Source organism: Hibiscus syriacus, unplaced genomic scaffold (genome assembly GCF_006381635.1).
Source record: "Hibiscus syriacus cultivar Baekdansim isolate YM2019G1 unplaced genomic scaffold, ASM638163v2 tig00109973_pilon, whole genome shotgun sequence".
NCBI classification, from domain to species: domain Eukaryota; kingdom Viridiplantae; phylum Streptophyta; class Magnoliopsida; order Malvales; family Malvaceae; genus Hibiscus; species Hibiscus syriacus.
In genome coordinates, this window is record NW_024062544.1 from 148,963 (window position 1) to 170,040 (window position 21,078).

Consider the following 21,078-nt stretch of genomic DNA (forward strand, 5'->3'; position numbering starts at 1 on the left):
GTAAAATTTCTCCCAAAATATCAAGCTCTTAAGAGGGTTTAATTGTCAAATGCCTAATATCAACATGCATTTGAGCAGCCCTTTCAGGTTTTCAACTCAAATCCTTCATTTGGTTGCAAGACGCCCTTTGCGGGTTTTCATCTTGACCCTCCTTTTATATATATATTTTTCTTTTTCATCATTTTCATCATTTTTTTCTTTTCTTCATTTTTTCTTCTTCTTCAGGCATAATATTTCTTGACAGAATCTGAGTTTATTGGGTTTCTCAGAACTTTTCCATCCATTTTTGCCAAAATCAACGCTTATCTGGAAAAGGCATTTTTTACAACATATGGCCCTTCCCAATTAGGCATCCATTTCCCACGGAAATCTTTATGTATAGGCAAGATCTTTTTCAGCACTAGATCACCTTCTTGAAATTCTCTTGGATGCACTCTCTTTCATGAGACTTCATCATCCGTTTCTGATACATTTGTCCATGGAAAATTGCTTTCAATCTATTCTCATCAATAAGGTTCAACTGATCAAATCGAGCTTGGATCCATTCAGACTCATCCAATTTTACCTCTCTCAAGATTAGAAGTGATGGGATCTCAACTTCAATCGATAAGACTGCTTCCATCCCATAAACTAAAGAAAAAGGCATTGCCCCAGTAGATGTTCGCACAGTAGTTCGATATGCATATAAAACAAAAGGTAACTCTCGTGCCAATCTTTGTAAGTTTCAGTAGTCTTTGTAATGATTCTCTTGATGTTCTTATTCGCTACTTCAACTGCCCCATTCATTTTTGGGCGATATGCCACTGAATTTGCATGCTTGAGCTTAAACTGTGCACAAAGTTCAGTCATCATTTTGTTGTTCAAGTTTAGAGCATTATCTATGATGATTCTCTCTGGTAGCCCATACGGCAAATTATTTATTTCTTTATAAATTTGCAAACTGTAGACCTCTTAATATTGGCATATGAAGCAACTTCAACCCACTTGGTAAAATAGTCAATTGCCACTAGGATTAAACAATATCCATTTGATGCTTTCGGTGTGATTGCCCCAATGACGTCTATTCCCCACATAGAAAATGGCCAAGGTGCAGTCATTACATATAAAGGTGATGGAGGTACATGAATCTTATCTACATATACCTGGCATTTATGACATCTTCTTGCAAAATCAATGCAATCTGTGCATGGTAGCCCAATAATATCCATATCTCATTATTTTTCTAGCCATGGAAAGACCATTTGCATGTGTACCATATTCCACTGTGTACTTCCTCAATGATGCTTCTGGCTTCGCTATTATTTACACATCTCAATAGCATTTGATCATTGCTTCTTCTATACAAAGTATCACCATCAAGAAAGTATCCAGCAACCATTCTTCTCAATGTTCTTTTATCAATCTCAGATGCATTTTGTGGATAACTTTGATATTTGATATATTGCAAGATATCATAATACCATGGCTTGCCATCTGCTTCTGTTTCCACACTGTAGCAATATGCAGGAGTTTCATATACTTGCATTTTGATCGACATCATATCAACTTTTTAGTTGCTTGAAACATAGCAGCTAATGTAGCAAAAGCATCTACCATTTGATTTTCCTCTCGAGGGAGATAATTGAATGTGACTTTCTCAAATTCTTTCACTATTTCAAGGGTAAAATTTCGGTATTCCAGCAATTTGGGATATTTTGTTTCCCATTCTTCTCGTAAATGATACACCTATTGATGAATCTTCGTATATATTGAGACATTTAATTTTTCTTTCTATGGCTGCCTTCAATCCCATGACACAAGCTTCATATTTCACCATGTTTTTGGTGCAAAAGAACTCCAGTCTGCTTGTGAAAGGATAATAGATATTTTCTGGAGAAATTAACACTGCCCCAATTCCTCTTCCCAAGGCATTGGATACTCCATCAAAATAAAGCTTCCAGGATTCATCATTTTTTTAACTTCTTCATTCATGGATATGCATAACAAATCTTCATCTGGAAAGTTAAAACTCAGAGACTGATAATCATCGAATACACGACTGGCCAGAAAATCAGCTATGACATTTCCTTTTATTGAATTTTTATTGACATATACAATATCAAACTCGGATAATAACATCTGCCATCTAGCCATTTTGCCTGTCAAAGCTGGTGATTCCATTAAAAACTTTAAAGGATCAAGTCTAGATATCAACAAGTGGTATGATATAATATGTATTGTCTGAGTCTTCGAGTAGCCCACACCAAGGCACAACATAATTTTTGTATTAGTGGGTATCGAATTTCACATCAGTAAATTTTTACTCATATAATAAATGTTTCTCTTTTCTTCCAGATTCATCATGCTGTCCCAGTACACATCCCATCGAATTTTCAAAGGCTGTCAAATAGAGAATTAACGGTCTATCGGGCACTAGTGATACTAAAATAGGGGCATTGGATAAATATTTCTTAATAATATCCAAATTTCTTGACATTTATCATTCTAGATTTCAGGGTTGTTCTTTCGAAGTAACTTGAACACTGGATCACATTTGTCAGTTAATTGAGAAATGAACCGAGATATATAATTTAATCTTCCCAAAAAGCTTGAACTTTTTTCTTTATATTGGGTGGCGGAAGATCTTGAATTGCTTTTACTTTATCTGGATCAATCTCGATTCCTTTTTGGCTGATTACAAATCCCAAAAGCTTTCCTGATGTCACCCCAAAAGTGCATTTAGCGGGGTTAAGCTTTAATTGATACTTTCTCAATCTTTGGAAAAGCTTTCTTAGATTTTGAATATGTTCTTCTTCGGTTTGGGACTTGGCAATCATGTCATCCACGTATACTTAAATCTCTTTGTGCATCATGTCATGAAAACCATGCATGTCCTGTAGTATTATCCACCAATGTGTCTATGTGAGGTAATGGAAAGCTATCTTTCGGACTAGCTTTATTAAGATCTCTGTAATCCACACATTTGGACTTTCCCATTTTCTTTGGTACTGGGACAATGTTGGCTACCCATTCTGGGTATTTCGCTGCCTGTAGGAAGCCTACATTAATCTGCTTCATTACTTCCTCTTTGATCTGTAACAACATTTCTGGCCTCATTCGTCTGAGCTTTTGTTGAATAGGTTTGTATTCTGGAATGATCAGAAGTTTATGCACCACTATATCTATACTCAGACCAGGCATATCTTGATCAGACCAGGCATATCTTGATAAGACCAGGCGAAGATATCTTTGAACTCTTGAAGGAGATCTATTAATTCTCGTTTTATCTGGACTGACAAAGAAGTACCAATTTTCACTTCTTTCATTTCTTCATCGGTTCCCAGATTTACAGTCTCAATTTCTTCTTTGTGAGGTAAAATTTGTTTGTCTTCTTTTTGTAATAAACTTAACAATTCAGTAGGAACATCACATTCTACTTCCTTCTCACACTCATTGATTTCTTCCAGACATATGGGTCGCTCTAAATTTATCTCATGATTAAATTTAGGAATAATCAGACTATTAACATTATGACACCTGCAAATTTAAGTCGGACTTATTTACGAAAGGATAAAGTAAATTTATGAAATAAATATAAAGAATGAGAAATAATAAATGTAAAAAAATGTAAAAATGTAAAGTATAAAGAATGATTGCCATTTGATAATTTTAAGAAAACTTCTTATATTTGATATTAAGTGAACTTAACAACTGCCCTCACAAGGTAACAAAAACTTTTTATATTCTTGGGCTAAAACATAAAGATTAGTTATGAGTATTACTCTGTGTTAATACTAAAAACTACATGGAGATCTTCAGTAGTCCAATTGTTGAGTGTTTCTCCAGAGAGACAAGGGCGAATCCCAGCCAAGTATTTACCAGTCTTATTGTCATTAATGATCATGTTGATAAATAATCCTACCATAGCTTCTTCAACCATGCTTTGATCTTTTGTCAACTTTTCTTCTTTAAGAGCATCAACAAGTTGTTCTTCTACATTAACCATTCCTCCTTATTTAAACGTGGTCTTCAACTGAGGGAAAAACATGAGTTCCCAAGGGATTTCTTCTCCTTTCAATCTGGCCCTTCTATCCTCACATATTCTCTTCATCTCTTTGTTCCTTTGTTGAAAGTTGGCTTAAATCCAAGCCCAAAACGATCTTTCTTCATCTTCTTATTTACCAGACTTGAACTTCCTTGAAGATTCTTTCCCAAACCTTTCCCAGTTTTAGCTCCAATGCCTAAAGTCTGTCATACATTCATTTGGTACAATCAGACAATCTGGGATGTGGAATTTTTCTTCCCTCAGCAATAAAAGTTGCATTGACAAATTCCAAAGATCAGAAAAAGCATTCGAGAGCATCATCATTGGTTTCGATATACGAGCATCACTCGTTACAGAGGCAAGGATTTCTTCCTCAGCTCATACGCATATCAATTGACCATCAACAACAAATTTCAGTTTCTGATGTAACGACGAAGGAACAACTCCTGCAGAATGAATCCACGGCCTTCCTAATAAATAATTATATGTAGGATGGATATCCAATACTACAAATTCAATATTGTATACGACTAGTCTGATCATCAGTGGAATTTCCATTTTTCCAAGCACCTCTTTTTGAGTTCCATCAAAAGCTCGCACTACATTCTGATAACTCTTCATGTGCGATTTATCCACCGAAATTCTTTGTAATGTAACCAAAGGCATTAAGTTAAGAGAAGATCCATTATCAATTAGTACTCCTGGAAACACATGGTCATGGCAATGTGTTTAATATTCAAAGCTTTCACTGATCCCATTCCACCTTCCGGTATTTCATCATCAGTGAACGTGATGTAATTATCAGCGACTATGTGCCCCACAATCCTGTCAAGCTTGTTGAGAGATATATCTTCAGGGATAAATGTTTGATTAAGAACTTTTATCAAAGCATTTATGTGTACTTCTGAATTCATAAACAAATCAAGAATTGAAATTCGCGCTTGCTGTTTATACAGCTGTTCAACCACACTATATTCGATATGTTTCAAAATTTAAGAATTCTTGTGCTTGTTTTTCTGTTACGGGCTCATTGACTGTTGGTGAGGATTCATCATCAAATACTTTTTGGGGTATCACTGTAGCTTTTCCTTTTTTTTTGTCTGTTCTGATGCATTCGATGTCTCGGGAGAATAATATCTCCCACTTCTTGTAAAGAATCCAACTTCACTTACTACTTCAGATGTTGAATACACACTCTATACTTTCTCTTTTGCTATTTCCAGAGACACATACCCTCCTACCATTGAAACATTAGTAGTATAATTCCAAGGTACCCTGCGGGTATCCTTATATGAAAATGGTAAAGGAGTTGTGATGACCACTTTTGACTTTAATGGTGCAGGATTTACTGTAGATTCCTTTACAGTGATGATCACGGGATCACTTATTCTCTGCTTAGGTTTAGAATCTTTCGATGCACAAACGTCATCTTCTCTTTTTCCTGGTTCTTCTTCAAAGAACTTTATCTCTTTGTCATTCATCAGTTTTTGCACCAAATCACTAAATTCAGGGCATGTCCCTTTTCTTGATGATATTTAAAATAATTCTCGCCTTCATTATGCTTTGGCTTGAATTGTTGTTGAATCATACCAGATAGGGAGAGTTGTTGAAATATCCAACCAAAGAGAGATTTAATCTCATAAACATCCATTTTGATTTCCTTCTATTCTCTTATTGGATTGCGTTCACGTTTTTATCTCTATGATTTGGCAGCGGATGATTTGATATAGCTGGTGAATTGAATTCCAGTTTTCCAGTATTAATCAAATTTTGGACCACCCTTTTGAATGCCAAATAGATTTCAACAGAGTGACCTGTAATTCCGTTATGATAAACAGTGTGCTTTCACATCGTACCATGGAGGGAATGGTGGCTGCATGGGAATCAAAGGATGTGGCATCTACCTTTAACAACGAATCATAGATCTCTGCATAGGGTACTGGTAATGGTGCAAAAGAAGGCCTTTCATTTTCCCTGCGAGATCCTCTAGATTTCGTTCGATTAGTGTTTGTTTCCTCCTTCTTAACCCTTGGCTAGGTTATCATAACACTTTTCGAGGTATCCTTGTTATAAGTGTTCTCATTGCTAACTTCATTCTCTTTTTTTGGTATATGGGTCTTTTGGAACTAGACCCCCACTTGATTCAATTTTGCCACTTTTCATGACATTTTCAATGAGTTCTCCAGAAATGAGTAATCTGCAAAATTTTTGGTTGCGTTCCCCATTAGATGGCTTAAATAAAGAGCCTTTAAAGTATGGACGAACATCATTGTGGCTTCTTTTTCTGATAGAGGGGGCTGAACTTGGGCCGCTGTGTCACGCCATCTCTGGGCGTACTGTCTGAATGTTTCATTGTTCTTTTTTTTCCAGATTTTGGAGGGTCTATCTATCAGGGACCATATCTGTTACGTGGCGGTACTACTCTAGGAATGCTTTTGCCAGATTATTTCAGGATCTAATGTTGGCTTTGGTCAATTGAGTATATCATTTTAAGGATGGTCCTGTCAAGCTATCTTGAAAGCAATGAATTAACAATTTCTCATCTTTCACATGACCTGCTATTCTATGGTAATATAGGACGAAGGGCATGTAGTACCGTCATATCTATCAAATTCTGGAATTTTGAACTTGATGAGGAGGATTAGGTCCGGAACCAAACTCAATTCGCTGGCGTCAAACCCATAGAATGATTCTGTTACTTTCACGGATTTTATTCGTTCCTTAAGCTCTTGATCTATCTGGTCAATTCTTCATTGGCTTTTCTTTCTCATTCAACTCATTCAAATCTGGAATCAGATGTTCAGCATTAAATTCCCCTATCTTCACATCTGATATAGGCGGATTTTTGCTTGAAGACACATGATCCACTTGTTGACTTTCATTAGATTTGGTCTCTTGAAGTTCCGATGTGCGAGCATATTTGTACAGGTGTGATGCCATAATGATAAACCGGTTCCGGCGTGAAACCTAAAGGATACATAGGTTCCTGGTCGAAAGGTACAAGATTTTCATGAATTTTTCCAATGGTAGCTTGCTTCCTGAGCATATCTTCAATTTTCTGCATCATACTGTCTTGAGAGTTTGCAATGCTAGCTTCAATTTTCATTCTCATTTCTGCCTGTTCTTTATTATGATGTTTCTCGAGACGTTGTATTTTATCCTCCATGATTTTCTTAGTAGCTTGTCTAGTACCGTAGTGATTTGAATTTCTCATTTGGCCAGAATAACTGCGATTGAAAATCCTTTTAGTATTATTTTTTCAAATTTTATTTAAAGAATATTATCTTAATGTAAAATAAAAACTATAAAGAAAATAATGCAATGAATAATGAATGTATGCAAAAGGTATTGATCCCAAAAAGTTAACTGTCATAGAACAACTTCCATCGGCATATAAAAGTTTATTTTATAATAGTTCATAACTACATATACGACATAGTTTTCCTATTAAGTTCTATGATTTCTTTCATCAACCAAGTCATCTTCTTTCCATACTTAGAAACTGGATCAACGTGATGCTAAAAAATCTTTGCTTCAGCAGCTAACTCCCCAACATATCTGACAACTTCACTCATTTGTACCATGGCCTCGAATACCATACTGCCTCTTTCTTCATTTCTTTCTTCAAAGAAGTCAGTAGATTTTTGCCATTGTTCATTAGTTCCCTTGAGAGTCTGCTCTAATTCATTGATTCTGACTTGAACAACTATGCAGAGTTTTTTCAAGATCTCGGATTCGTCTTCGTAGTAAAGCGTTCTCCTCATAACTCTCTTTAAGATTACTAGGTCCAAGACGAACCTTCTCTTGGAATAAGTATTATTCAAGTTGCAAAATGTAAGCATTAAACTCTGAGTTTTTATTTCTAGACTGATCCAAATCCTCTTCAAGTTTTGTTCGTGCTTCTTGTGTTCAGTTGAGTTAATCGATTGACAGAATTGGCCAAGAGGGGGGTGAATTGGCAATAAAAATTTTGGTAGAAGCTTTTGCAGAAAATTGAAAGAAATTGCACAGCGATTTAGAGTGGTTATACTTTCTCAACCAAAGTCTACGTCCACTACCTTAGCTATCCACACTAAGGATTTTCCACAAATTCACTAACGTGTCTTTCTTTTGAGGACAAAGAGTAACCTTACAAACCCTCAAGAATTATACCCCAAATTCTTGAGAACACTCTCTCTCAAAGAGAACAATACAAATTTGCAAACTTATAAGGAAATCCTCACAAGGTAGATTTTTTGCACAATTCTAGAACAAAGAAAAGAACACTCAAGAATGAATACAATTGAGCACAATAAGTGTTCTTGAAAGCAAAATGAATATTGAATGAAAAATAGGCTTGAAATGCTCAAACTTGAGGTTTGATGCTTTCTATTTGATTCTCTCTTGATTCTAATTGCTTGATGTTTCTTGTTATTTTGATCAATGACTTCTAAGCTTGCTTAAATACACCTTGAATCACTTCTGAACGTTGGGGATCATTAATGAAGATAATATAGTTGTTTTAGTGTGAAATCAATTAACAAAACAGTTTAGAGCGTGGGGGGAATTGGTACCCCTTAGGGGGAATCAGTTCCCTAAGTGTAAAATTCAAATATTTTGACAGTTACACAGGGGGGAATCGATACCCCCTAGGGGGAATCGGTTCCCTCCGAGCATACTGGAATTCTCGGAGCCAAACCATTCAGGGGGAATTGGTACCCCTTGAGGGGAATCGGTTCCCTCTGAGCAATCTGGAATTTTTGGCTTTGAGATGGTTCGAAATATTTTGTAAAATCATTTTGAAATTATTTTAAGATTAAAACTTAATTTTACACTTGAGTAAGGATTAAAAATAACATTTGAAAGATTTGGAGTAATATTTTGATATTCGAATAATTATATCGAATATACTTAGAAAATCTTTTTGGAAAATCTTAAAATTCATTTAACTTAATTTGTTATATCGAAATATCAAAATGTTTTCAACAATCTCTCCCTTTTTGATATAACAAAACATTTTAGTAATTTTAATATTTCGAAATAAAAAACGACGTTTTTGAAAAATTACTCCCCCTTACTTTAACACTTCTCCCATTTAAAATATTTAACACTTCTCCCCCTTTTTGTTAAATCAAAAAGATTCATAAAAGATTTTAAACAAGTTTTTGAAATCATTTAGCCAATTTGATTATAGTTTAAGCTGCTAAGATCACAATCAAGAGAAACGTTAGCCATTAGTTTCATAATCAATATTCATAAACAATGTGATATGGAAAAATTGGTCATATATCTAACATGCTATAAATGATGCAATAAATTTAATTAAACCAAATATATAAATTCAACCATCCAAACAAATCCAAAGTCTAACAATCCACAAAATCAAACAATCCAAAATATTCAAAATGTTGAAACAATAATCTTTTAGTTCAAAGTTTTAAAGTTAAACACATAATTAAACATCCGGATCGGTAGGAGGAAAACGAGCTCGCAAAGCGGCCATCTTGTGTGAGAGTGCATCAATACGTTCATTCATCGAAGCGTTGTTTGTGCGCATCTCTCGGAGGATTTCTAATTGTTGAGCTCCCATTGTGGATAAATGGGACTCTATAGAAGTAAAGCGTGAATCTATGGTAGCATATCGGAAATCGAATGTCTCCATAAAAGATTGAAAATATGGAGGCATTTGATGCGTTTGTTGTGCTTGCTCCTCGGGCTGTTCATGCTCATCTTCAGCTTCATCGATGTCTCACATTAATTGTTGAAGCTCGGGATAGTCGCCAGCTTCTGGTTGAGCTCGTGAAGAACTAGCTCCCGGAGAATGTTCAGACGATCGAATCCATTCACCGTTTTCCTTATCCTTTATCCATCCCACTCTCGTTAAAGAAAGAAGATTAATTTGTTTCTTTAGAGGAAAGGAGGCATCTAGACCTACTCTAAGCCCGACTTTCGAAAAAAAATTACTCAAAATGCAACCGTAAACTAGAGATGAACATAGTTTCTTGTTAGGAACAAGATTTACGGTTTCAACAATTTCAGCAAAGATGATCTGATGTAGGTTTATTTTAATACTGTTTTCGAAACAATGTAACCACCAAAGATCCAAGGCTCTAAGAGTAAATAACGACCTCCGGATGGTCGAAACCACCAAGAAATCATTAGATGAAGAAAACGTTCATGAAGGTCTAAGACACTTGCACTATCCCTTCTTTTATATCGAGATCCTAAGATTTGTTTTTCATTTGAAATACCATCATTATCTAATCCGAATGCATTGGCTATGTAAGACGAGTCAATATATAAGAATTATCCTAGGAGGTAGGAACAAACTCCTATGGTTTCGGTTTCAGTTCAGTTTTTAACACAAACTACATTAGAATAGAAGATACGAACAAGTTAATGGTAGACAATAGGTTCACGATCAAAAAGTTTATCAAATTTCCACTCTTGTAAAAGAGGAAGATATTTAAAATTAATATCTAACATAGCTTGACGAGAAGGGATACGTTCTTCTCTAATTTTGTAAGAATCGAAATATTGATAATACCAAAAACGATGATTTCTAGGACAGGATGATTGAAGCACGAGTTTTGGATAGTCAAATTAGGATCAATGTGATTAGGATTAGAAATTGGAATTTCAGAATAGGAGGAGGATTTGGAGGTGGATTTGGTTGACGGTGTGAGCGACTAGATGATGACCTAGCTCGTTTAGGATTGGACATGGTTTAGGAAATCGGAATAGGATGGATAACCTGCAATTTAGAAAACACATGTATGCAATTCAATCAATCCCAAAACTCAATTGAGTCCTCAATATTTCAAGGTTCTCTAATTCAATTCTAATGGGCAAAGTTTTTGAAAACTATTGAAAAATAAGATTTTGAAAAACAATATATGTATAGTTTTCATAACAACAACATAATTCAATCAAAACACAATAATTTGAAAAATGTTTTTTTATTATTTCGAAAATTTCAAATATTTTGGAAAATTCTTGTGTTTTTGATGAAATTAGTTGTAATATCTAGTTTCTAATCACTAAACAATCAATGCCCGATCACTATTTCTACCTAGAACTAATTAAAACTAGTTCTATGTTCAAAATCAATGAAATAGAGAGTTTAGAAAATTTTACCTTGAAAGATGAGATTGAGTGGATTTTGATGTTGTTTGCACGATTTTAATGATGCTAGCAGGTTTAGAAGATGATGTTTGAAGTGAATTCTGATTAAAATCGTTAATTTGAGGCGAAATAGAAATTTGAGAGAGTATAGGAGGAGAAACGGCGTGAATGAGAGAATAAGAGGGTTTGAGGTTTTAAGGGTTCTACCCGTGTTAAAATCCAGAACCCCAGGGGGTATCGATTCCCTGTGGGGGGAATCGGTTCCCCTTCAAAGGGGGAATCGGTTCCCTTATGGGGGTATCGATTCCCTCTGCACCAAAATGCTAAAATACAATTTTAAACACACAAAATGCTAAATTAATTTTCTCTAGTGGTATTGGCAACTCATATATTGAAAATTAATCATGTTCAAACAATCAAATTATTCTTTAAACGATATTTGAACATAAAATTAATTTTTCATTAAGAATCATAAACTCCCCCTAACTAATAGCAATGAATGCAATAAAAAATTAGCATTTTTCATTTAGTCTTAAAAGTGCTAAAATTATTTTAAACACTAAGTGAAGATAGGTTAGTCAAACCTAATTCTCTCCTAAGTGTCCAAAATCTTTCCTTGTCTAAAGGTTTTGTAAAGATATCTGATAATTGGTGCAAAGTATCAACAAATTCTAGAACTACATCTTCCTTAGTGACATGGTCTCTAATGAAGTGATGGCTTATTTCAATGTGGTTAGTTCTAGAGTGTTGGATGGGATTTTTAGTGAGACAAATAACACTAGTATTGTCACACTTGATAGGAATGGTACCAACTTCAATTCCATAATCAAAAAGTTGTTGTTTCATCCATAAAACTTGTGCATAACAACTACCAGCTGAAATGTATTCGGCTTCAGTGGTAGATAATATAACACAATTTTGTTTCTTTGAAAACCAAGAAATCAGCATATTTCCAAGGAATTGGCAAGTACCGGAGGTACTTTTCCTATCTAATTTGCATCCTCCATAATTTGCATCAGAAAAAGCATGCAAGCTAAAGCTAGAGTCTCTAGAATACCAAAGTCCTAAACTAGGAGTGTCCTTAAAGTATCTAAAGATTCTCTTAACAGCTAGTAAATGTGATTCCTTAGGGCATGATTGAAATCTAGCACATAAGCAAACACTAAACATAATGTCCGGTCTACTTGCAGTTAGATAAAGTAGAGATCCAATCATTGGCCTATATAATTTAACATCTACACATTTACCTCCTTGATCTAAGTCAAGCTTTGTTGAATAGCTCATTGGAGTGTCATGAGGTTTGCCATTTTCCAGTCCAAACTTCTTAAGCATGTCTTTGACGTATTTAGCTTGATTGATGAAGATGCCATCTTTTCTTTGCTTGATTTAAAGTCCCAAGAAAAATGAGAGTTCCCCCATCATGCTCATTTCTAATTCACTTTGCATTAGCTTAGAAAATTCTTGGCAAAGAACATCATTAGTAGAACCAAATATTATATCATCAACATAAATTTGAACTACTAATAAATCTTTACCTTTGTGCTTTAAAAACAATGTAGTGTCAACCTTCCCTTTTGAAAAACCTTTTTCAATTAAAAAATTTGACAATCTTTCATACCAAGCTCTAGGAGCTTTTTTAAACCATAAAGCGCTTTTGTCAATTTAAGAACATGATCTGGAAATTTTGAATCTTCAAAACCTGGAGGTTGTTCCACATACACTTCTTCCTTTATAAAACCATTTAAAAATGCACTTTTAACATCCATTTGATATAATTTAAATTCATGAAAACATGCAAATGCTAATAACATTCTAATTGCTTCCATCCTAGATACGGGAGCGTATGTTTCATCATAGTCTATGCCCTCTTCTTTAATATACCCTTGAGCAACAAGTCTAGCCTTGTTTCTCACTATATTACCACTCTCATCAAGCTTATTCCTAAATACCCATCTAGTACTTACAGTAGATTTATTACTAGGCCTTTCAACTAATGTACATACTTTACTTTTCTCAAATTGATTTAATTCTTCTTACATAGCCATAATCCAATGTTCATTATTTAATGCTTCTTTAATATTTTTAGGCTCTATGTATGAAATAAATGCAACATAATTACAAATATTTCTAAGAGAAGATCGAGTTGTTACCCCTTTGGATGGATCACCTATAATCTCACCATCCTTGACATAGTTGTACTCTCTTGGATAATATACTTCCCTTTCTTCAATGGTTGGATTCTCGAGGGGATCATGAGCTTCCTCATCTTTCGTTTCTTGATGACAACGTCATGTCTAACGTCATTTGTATTTATAATACCTACATCATCATTAACACAAGAATCCTTCCTCGGAAGGGGATTATCATCGAAAACACCATGTATAGACTCTTCTACAACTAAAATTCTTTTATTAAATACTCGATAAGCTTTAGAATTTAAGGAATAACCCAGAAAAATTCCTTCATCACTTTTAGCATCAAATTTGCCAAGGTTTTCTTTACCGTTGTTCAAAACAAAACATTTACATCCAAAAGGATGAAAATAGCTAATGTTAGGTTTTTTATTTTTGAAAATTTCATATGGAGTTTTCTTTAAAATTGGCCTAATCATTACTCGATTTACAACATAACAAGCGATATTTATGGCTTCCGCCCAAAAATATTTTGGCAAATTATTTTCACAAAGCATGGTTCTAGCCATTTCTTCTAAAGTTCAATTTTTCCTCTCAACAACTCCATTTTGTTGAGGGGTTCTAGGTGCTGAAAAATTGTGACTAATACCATTAGAATTACAAAACTCAGTAAATCTAAGATTTTCAAATTCAGTGCTATGATCACTCCTAACATTAGTTATAAAGTAACCTTTATCGTTTTGGATTACTTTTGAAAACGTGATGAATTTTTCTAATGCTTCATCTTTAGTACTTAATAATAGAACTCAAGTATATCTAGAGTAGTCATCTACCAAGACAAATGCATATTGTTTTCCACCCAAGCTAGTAGTCCTAGTTGGCCCAAAAAGATCTATATGGATCAATTGTAATACTCTACTAGTTGATACGCCATTAATGGATTTAAAAGAAACTCACTTTTGTTTTCCTTTAGCACAAGCATCACAGATTTTATCATTATCATATTTAAGCTTAGGTAACCCTCGAACTAAAACACCTTGAGTTAGCTGTTGCAAAACACTCATACTAGCATGTCCTAGTCTCCTATGCCATAACCAACTATCATGTTCATCCTTAGCAACTAGGCACAAATTAGTCATATCAATAGAATCTAAATGCACCATGTATATGTTTCTATTCTATGACCAACAAGCATAATCCGATTAGATGCATATCAATGACTTTACAACCATTAATATCAAACATGACATTGAATCCCTTATCACAAAATTGACTAATACTCAATGATTATGCTTTAATCCATTCACATATAAAACATTCTTAATTTGTATGGAAGAGGTATTACCAATAGTTCCAATACCTTCAATGTGACCTTTTGAATCATCACCAAAAGTCACTTCTCCTCTATTTTTGGCGTTAAGTTCAATGAACCGATTTTTGTCTCCGGTCATGTGTCTTGAGCATCCACTATCAAGGTACCATGAATTTGGATTTGTTTCCCGTGCCTTGTAGCAATGCTCCTTTTCCTACAAACATAGATTAATTTCTAATTTTTGGTACCCAAATTCTTTTGGGTCCATATTCATTAGTTTCCAAAATCCTAGTCCCCTTAGGTATCCATTTGTGTAGGATATCCTTATCTTTAGTGGTAATGAGCTCTTTAAGAACCCATATACTTCTAACGATTTTTCCATTAGAGGTTCTTTGGGGACCTCTATGATTGTAGTTTTTAAAACTTTTTCTAACAAAGTTAGATTTTGAATTTTCTCCATTTTCAAAACGTTTTGTTCCAACTTTATCAAAAGAAGTTTTAAGATCATCAATTTTCTTTTGATGATCATCATTGACCTTTGAAAGTAAATTTTGCAAATCCAAAATTTTCTTTTCAAGCTCTTCTAGTTTGATTTGCAAATCTTTGATTTTACTTTTAAGATCGTTGTTGGTTTTGGATATGAGTTTATTTTCATTTTTCAATTTTGAAACATCATTTTTTATATTTTAAAAACAATTTCTCATAATCCATAGCCAACCTATTATATTCCTCTAATAACTCATTATAGGATAAATCATCAAAATCAGATGAGTTAGAGGTTACATTAGAATCTTCCCCGAATGCCATTAAGCACAAGTTTGCTACTTCTTGTTCCTCTTCATCGAACCTTCTTCATCGCTCCATGTAGCCACATGAGCCTTGTGCTTATTCTTTGATTGACCCTTTCTCTTCAATTGTGGGCAATCATATTTGACATGCCACGGCTTTTTGCATTCATAGCAAATGATCAGGTCCTTCTATTTTGGTTCATTTTTTAGGCCTTCATTTCGTTTGAATTTTCTTCCTCGGTAAGGTCTCATCATTTTTCTGAACCGTTTGGCAAATAATGCCATTTCCTCGTCATCGTCATCTTCATCCGAGTCACTCTCATTTTTTGTGGATTTGAGAGCAACTCCAATGTTTTTTTTCTTCTTCTTCTCCTTTGGTGTCTCTTCAATCTTATCAAGGTCCACCTCATCTTCAAGCATCATTTCATGAGTGAAGAGTGAACCGATTAGCTCTTCAAGAGTTAAGGATGTTAGATCCTTAGACTCGATGATTGTCGTATTCTTTGATTGCCACGACTTTGGGAGGGAGTACACTAACTTCCTCACAAGCTTTTCATTTGAAATGGTCTCTCCATATGATTTGAGACCATTGAAAATTGTTGAGAATCTATCAGTCATAGCTTTGATATCTTTATTTGGTTTCATCCTAAAATTTTCATAGCTATTCGTTAGAATACTAATTTTAGATTTCTTTACCTCATCGGTACCTTCACGAGTGACTTGAAGTTTGTCCCATATTTCTTTGGCGGTTGTACAAGATGAAACTTTTCCGTATTCATCTGGTCCAAGAGCACAAAATATGATATGGATGGCTTTGGAGTTGAGCTGGAACATTTTTGTCTCTCTTTCACTCCATAATCTTGGATGAGTGAGAGGCTTGAAGTATCCTTCTTCTACGACATTTCATGCTCCCATGTCATTGCTTGAATGAAGTACATCATCCTATTTTTCCAATAGACATAATTAGCCCCATTGAATAAAGGAGGCTTGTTGACGAACATCGAATCAAGACCGGAGTCGAAGTTTGAAGTAGAGGCCATTGATGACTTTGATTATCGATGTAACTCTTCTCAAATATAATCAAGAGGCGATTAAACCTTCTAATGAGTTAGGCTCTGATTCCAATTGTTGAGTTAATCGATTGACGGAATTATCCAAGAGGGGGTGAATTGGCAATAAAAATTTTGGTGGAAGCTTTTGCAAAAAATTGAAAGAAATTGCACAGCGATTTAGAGTGGTTCGACTTTCTCAACCAAAGTCTACGTCTACTACCTTAGCTATCCACACTAAGGATTTTCCACAAATTCACTAATTTATCTTTCTTTTGAGGACAAAGAGTAACCTTACAAACCCTTAAGAATTATACCCCAAATTCTTGAGAACACTCTCTCCCAAAGAGAACAATAAAAATTTGCAAACTTACAAGGAAATCCTCACAAGGTAGATTGTTTGCACAATTCTAGAACAAAGAAAAGAACACTCAAGAATGAATACAATTGAGCACAATAAGTGTTCTTGAAAGCAAATGAATATTGAATGAAAAATAGGCTTGAAATGGTCAAACTTGAGGTTTGATGCTTTCTATTTGATTATCTCTTGATTCTAATTGCTTGATGTTTCTTGTTATTGATCAATGGCTTCTAAGCTTGCTTAAATACACTTTGAATCAATTCTGAACGTTGGGGATCATTAATAAAGATAATATAGCCGTTTTAGTGTGAAATCAATTAATAAAACAGTTTGGAGCGTGGGGGGAATCGGTACCCCTTAGGGGGAATCGGTTCCCTAAGTGTAAAATTCAAATATTTTTACCGTTACACAGGGGGGAATCGGTTCCCTCTTAGCATACTGGAATTCTTGGAGCCAAACCATTCAGGGGGAATCGGTACCCCCTTGGGGGGAATCGGTTCCATCTGAGCAATCTGGAATTTTTGGCTTTGAGATGGTTCGAAATATTTTGTAAAATCGTTTTGAAATTATTTTAAGATTAAAACTTAATTTTACACTTGAGTAAGGATTAAAAATAACATTTCAAAGATTTGGAGTAATATTTTGATATTCGAATAATTATATCGAATATACTTAGAAAATCTTTTTGGAAAATCCTAAATTCATTTAACTTAATTTGTTATATCAAATATCAAAATGTCAAAATGTTTTCAACATGTTCTTTGACTGGTTTTCTGGATTTGCACATTCTTGTTTCTATATCGTTGCATCCAAGTACTGGCTTTTTCTTGCTCTACTTCAAGTCTGGTGTTGAAATTCTTCCTCTCAACTCCCATTTTTCTTTTTCAACATCGAACTCTTCAATCCTTTGGCCCCTAACTTCAAGTTCGGCAATCATATTGTTCATTTCAGATTCAAATCACTTGAACATGGTGTTTTTCTCATCTTCAAATCTCTCAAGCATGTCGTTCTTCATGTATTCTAATTCTTTAACTCGATCTCTTTCATTCTGCATTTCATTCATAATCTCACGATTTTGGCTTTGTGTTTCATTATTCTCTCTCTTTTTTCAACCTCAAGATCATCCATTTTATGCTTTCTTTCTCAAGGCTTTTGAGTAAACAAGTATTATTTTCTTTCAAATCTTCAACTCGGCATTTCTCGATATTCAACACTTTGGTCATCTGTATTGTGGCTCTGTTCGATCCAGATACTTTCCGGAATTTGAGTAGCTCAAGGTAATTTTTCTTTAACGTTCTGAACTCACCATCAACTTTTTCTTTGTTTTCCCTCAACATTGCACATTGTGCTGAATGAAAGTCAACATCGACGCCCAGCATAGGTTTATCTCGTCTCATTTGTTCTAACTCTTTTAACCAACCTTCTCTTTCTGCTTCAAACTCAGCTCTTAAGATTTCAATCTCTGATGGAATTGACCGAATGCGATCTTCCATAGAGATATCCTCATTTTGATCTGGTAGAGGAATATTTTCATTTTTCCTGACAGACATTCATTCCTCATAATCAGGAGTTAACATTACCTTCGCTGCTTTAGCTCGAATACAGAAAGTTATTTTCCAAGCTGTAACGACATCCATGATGTTTCTTTTGTAATTTTTGCTATGAAATGCGAACTCAGACGAATGTAATCTAGCAGTAACAGGAACAAATTGACGACCCTCGTACTGCCTTATAACTAGAAGTGGTGCATATCCAATTCCTCCCCACAAACCGAGCAGCATCACCCAGTTGTAATCACCACATTTGTAAAACAATTCCCTTTGAATTTGCCACGGGGCACGCCAAACGATATCTTCGCTTTGTAGATTTCGAAGGGCATTGATCCATATCTTTTGTGACTTCTTTTGGCTATTCTTTCTCCAGAAACTCTTTCAACGTTGAGTAGTCCATACTAAAGCGATGGTATGAACCTTTTCTGTCCTCCAAAAATAGCTACGGATCCATACATATAACAATGGTGCACATCCCGAAAATCATCACCTCCTAACCTTCTGCAAGCACTTAACGATCTAAAAGTCTCTACTAGAATTGCAGAAGCAGGATTGACCCTTTTTGGTAGCTACTCAAACAAATCCACTACTGTAGCTTCAATGTATCCCAATGCTTTCGGGAAGATGACCATACCATATATACCCAGGGCAAAGAGATCAAATCATACTTTATCATCTGGATGACTCTGAATAATTTCTTTGATGTTGGTCCAGGCAATGCCTTCGTCTTCGCCCTTTTGTTTCGTTCGGGCTACTACCCATTCTTCTCGTACTCCTGCAATCTTTGCTAATTTAACTCGGAAAGGTTGAGTTTTAACTGACCTTGAACAAATTTGATTTTCCAAAGCCCCTTCTATATGTAGCAACGTTATGTACTCTTCAATAGTAGGAACCAAATCCTCCTTATTGAAAGTGAAGCAATTATAACCAGGATTCCAGAATTAAATTAGGGCTTGAAGCAAGTTATCATCAACTTCGACATAGAGCAAATATGGGATGTCCCCATAAGACTGGTAGAACTATAGCTTTCTATTTGAATCCCAACTCTCCCAAATGCCTTGCAAATCTTGCATATCATTTCTTTTTAGAGAAACCGGAGCATAACTTGCTAACTCGGGTACATAATCATCTTACAGACTCTTTCCCCTTTGTCTTTGTAAGTCCTCAGACCACTGTCTTACTTCTGAGTTTGGAACTATTTGATTTGAACACTTTTTATCCATAGATAAAGGTTTTCCAATGAGACGATTAACTCGAAGATCAATATCTTTAATTCTTCGTGATGATATGCAAACAAAAATAAAAGAACACACAAAAATAAATGAATTAGTTCACATAATAAAGGAAAATTTAATTTAATAATAATGTCTACCCAAATATTTCTATTTTAAACATGCTTTCTACATAGTAAATAATTTAAATTCACATGCAATTTATTCAGCAAGAAAATAAATTAATTAATTAATTAAAAGGGAAAAGTTAGAAGTTATTTCTCCTTTGTGTACACCTATTTTGGACAAAATTTTGACATGGCTTCAGATCGGAAAAGTTTCTAGGGTTTATTATATGCAGAGTTTCAGATCTAAGAGTAAAGGTACCCGAATTGTCTTTGTTAGTGCCCCCTTGGAACTGCTAACCCTAAATCCTAGTCCATCACAGACTAAAGTGGATCGAGTTCAATTCGAGGGGACACACTTCTCTATACCTGACACGGAGAATAAATTCTCATGAAGACATAGAGCATATGAACCCCGAAAGCTACTTGCTAGGTCTGACACGGAGAATAAATTCTCACGAAGACGTCGCTTTCACTCCCACTTAAAAGGGACAAGCTTGATTATAAAGCTTATGTTATGCAATGCAAGTGATGTGTGTGAGGAGAAATGTTCAAACTTCTGACAATCAAATGGATAATAAAATTTAATACTTGAAAATAAAATAAAAGTATTAAAAAATAATAATATATATATAAAATTTTGAAAAGAAAGAATAATAAATTAAATATATGAATTTTTAATTTCTAATTTATAGAGACAATTTATAATTCATTTAAAAGCTTGACCAGGTCCCCAGCGGAGTCACCAAACTGTCGTAACCGGTTTTTGCCCGGGCATGAAATTTTTACTTGGCGGGAAAATTTAAAATGAACAAATAAATGATTTTTATTATAAAAAATATTTTGGGAGTCACCATTGACATTTTTGGGTTAGGTAGGTCAAATACCTAAAAACAATCTTTTAAAATAGTTTTGAATAAAACATAATTTAAAAGATAAAACTGATCTGTGTATAACCAAAATTTTTAGTAAAAAAAGATTCGTGGTCGATTACGTTTAGGGAAGGATTAGCACCCCTATAACGCCCAAAATTGGTACTCATTAATTATATATTGTCTCTATTATTGGAAATTTAAAAATTCAAATATATTTAATTCATAATTCTGTTAAATTTATTAATATAATTTTAAGAATATATATATATATATATATATATAAATAAGATATTTATTTACTTAGAAATATCAAAAAATGGATTCTATGTACTTTAAGACAGCTCATTTCTTAATATTAAAAAATAAATAAATATTAATAAAACATGTATCTAAAAATAATATAAAAAATAGATTTATATATAATTTATAAAAGTAAAATATTTATTTTTATTTAAAAATATCAGAAAATAAACATCCAGTTGCTTTAAGACTGCCCTTTCTTAATATTGATAAATATATATTAAAATATGATTAAAATATTTAAAAG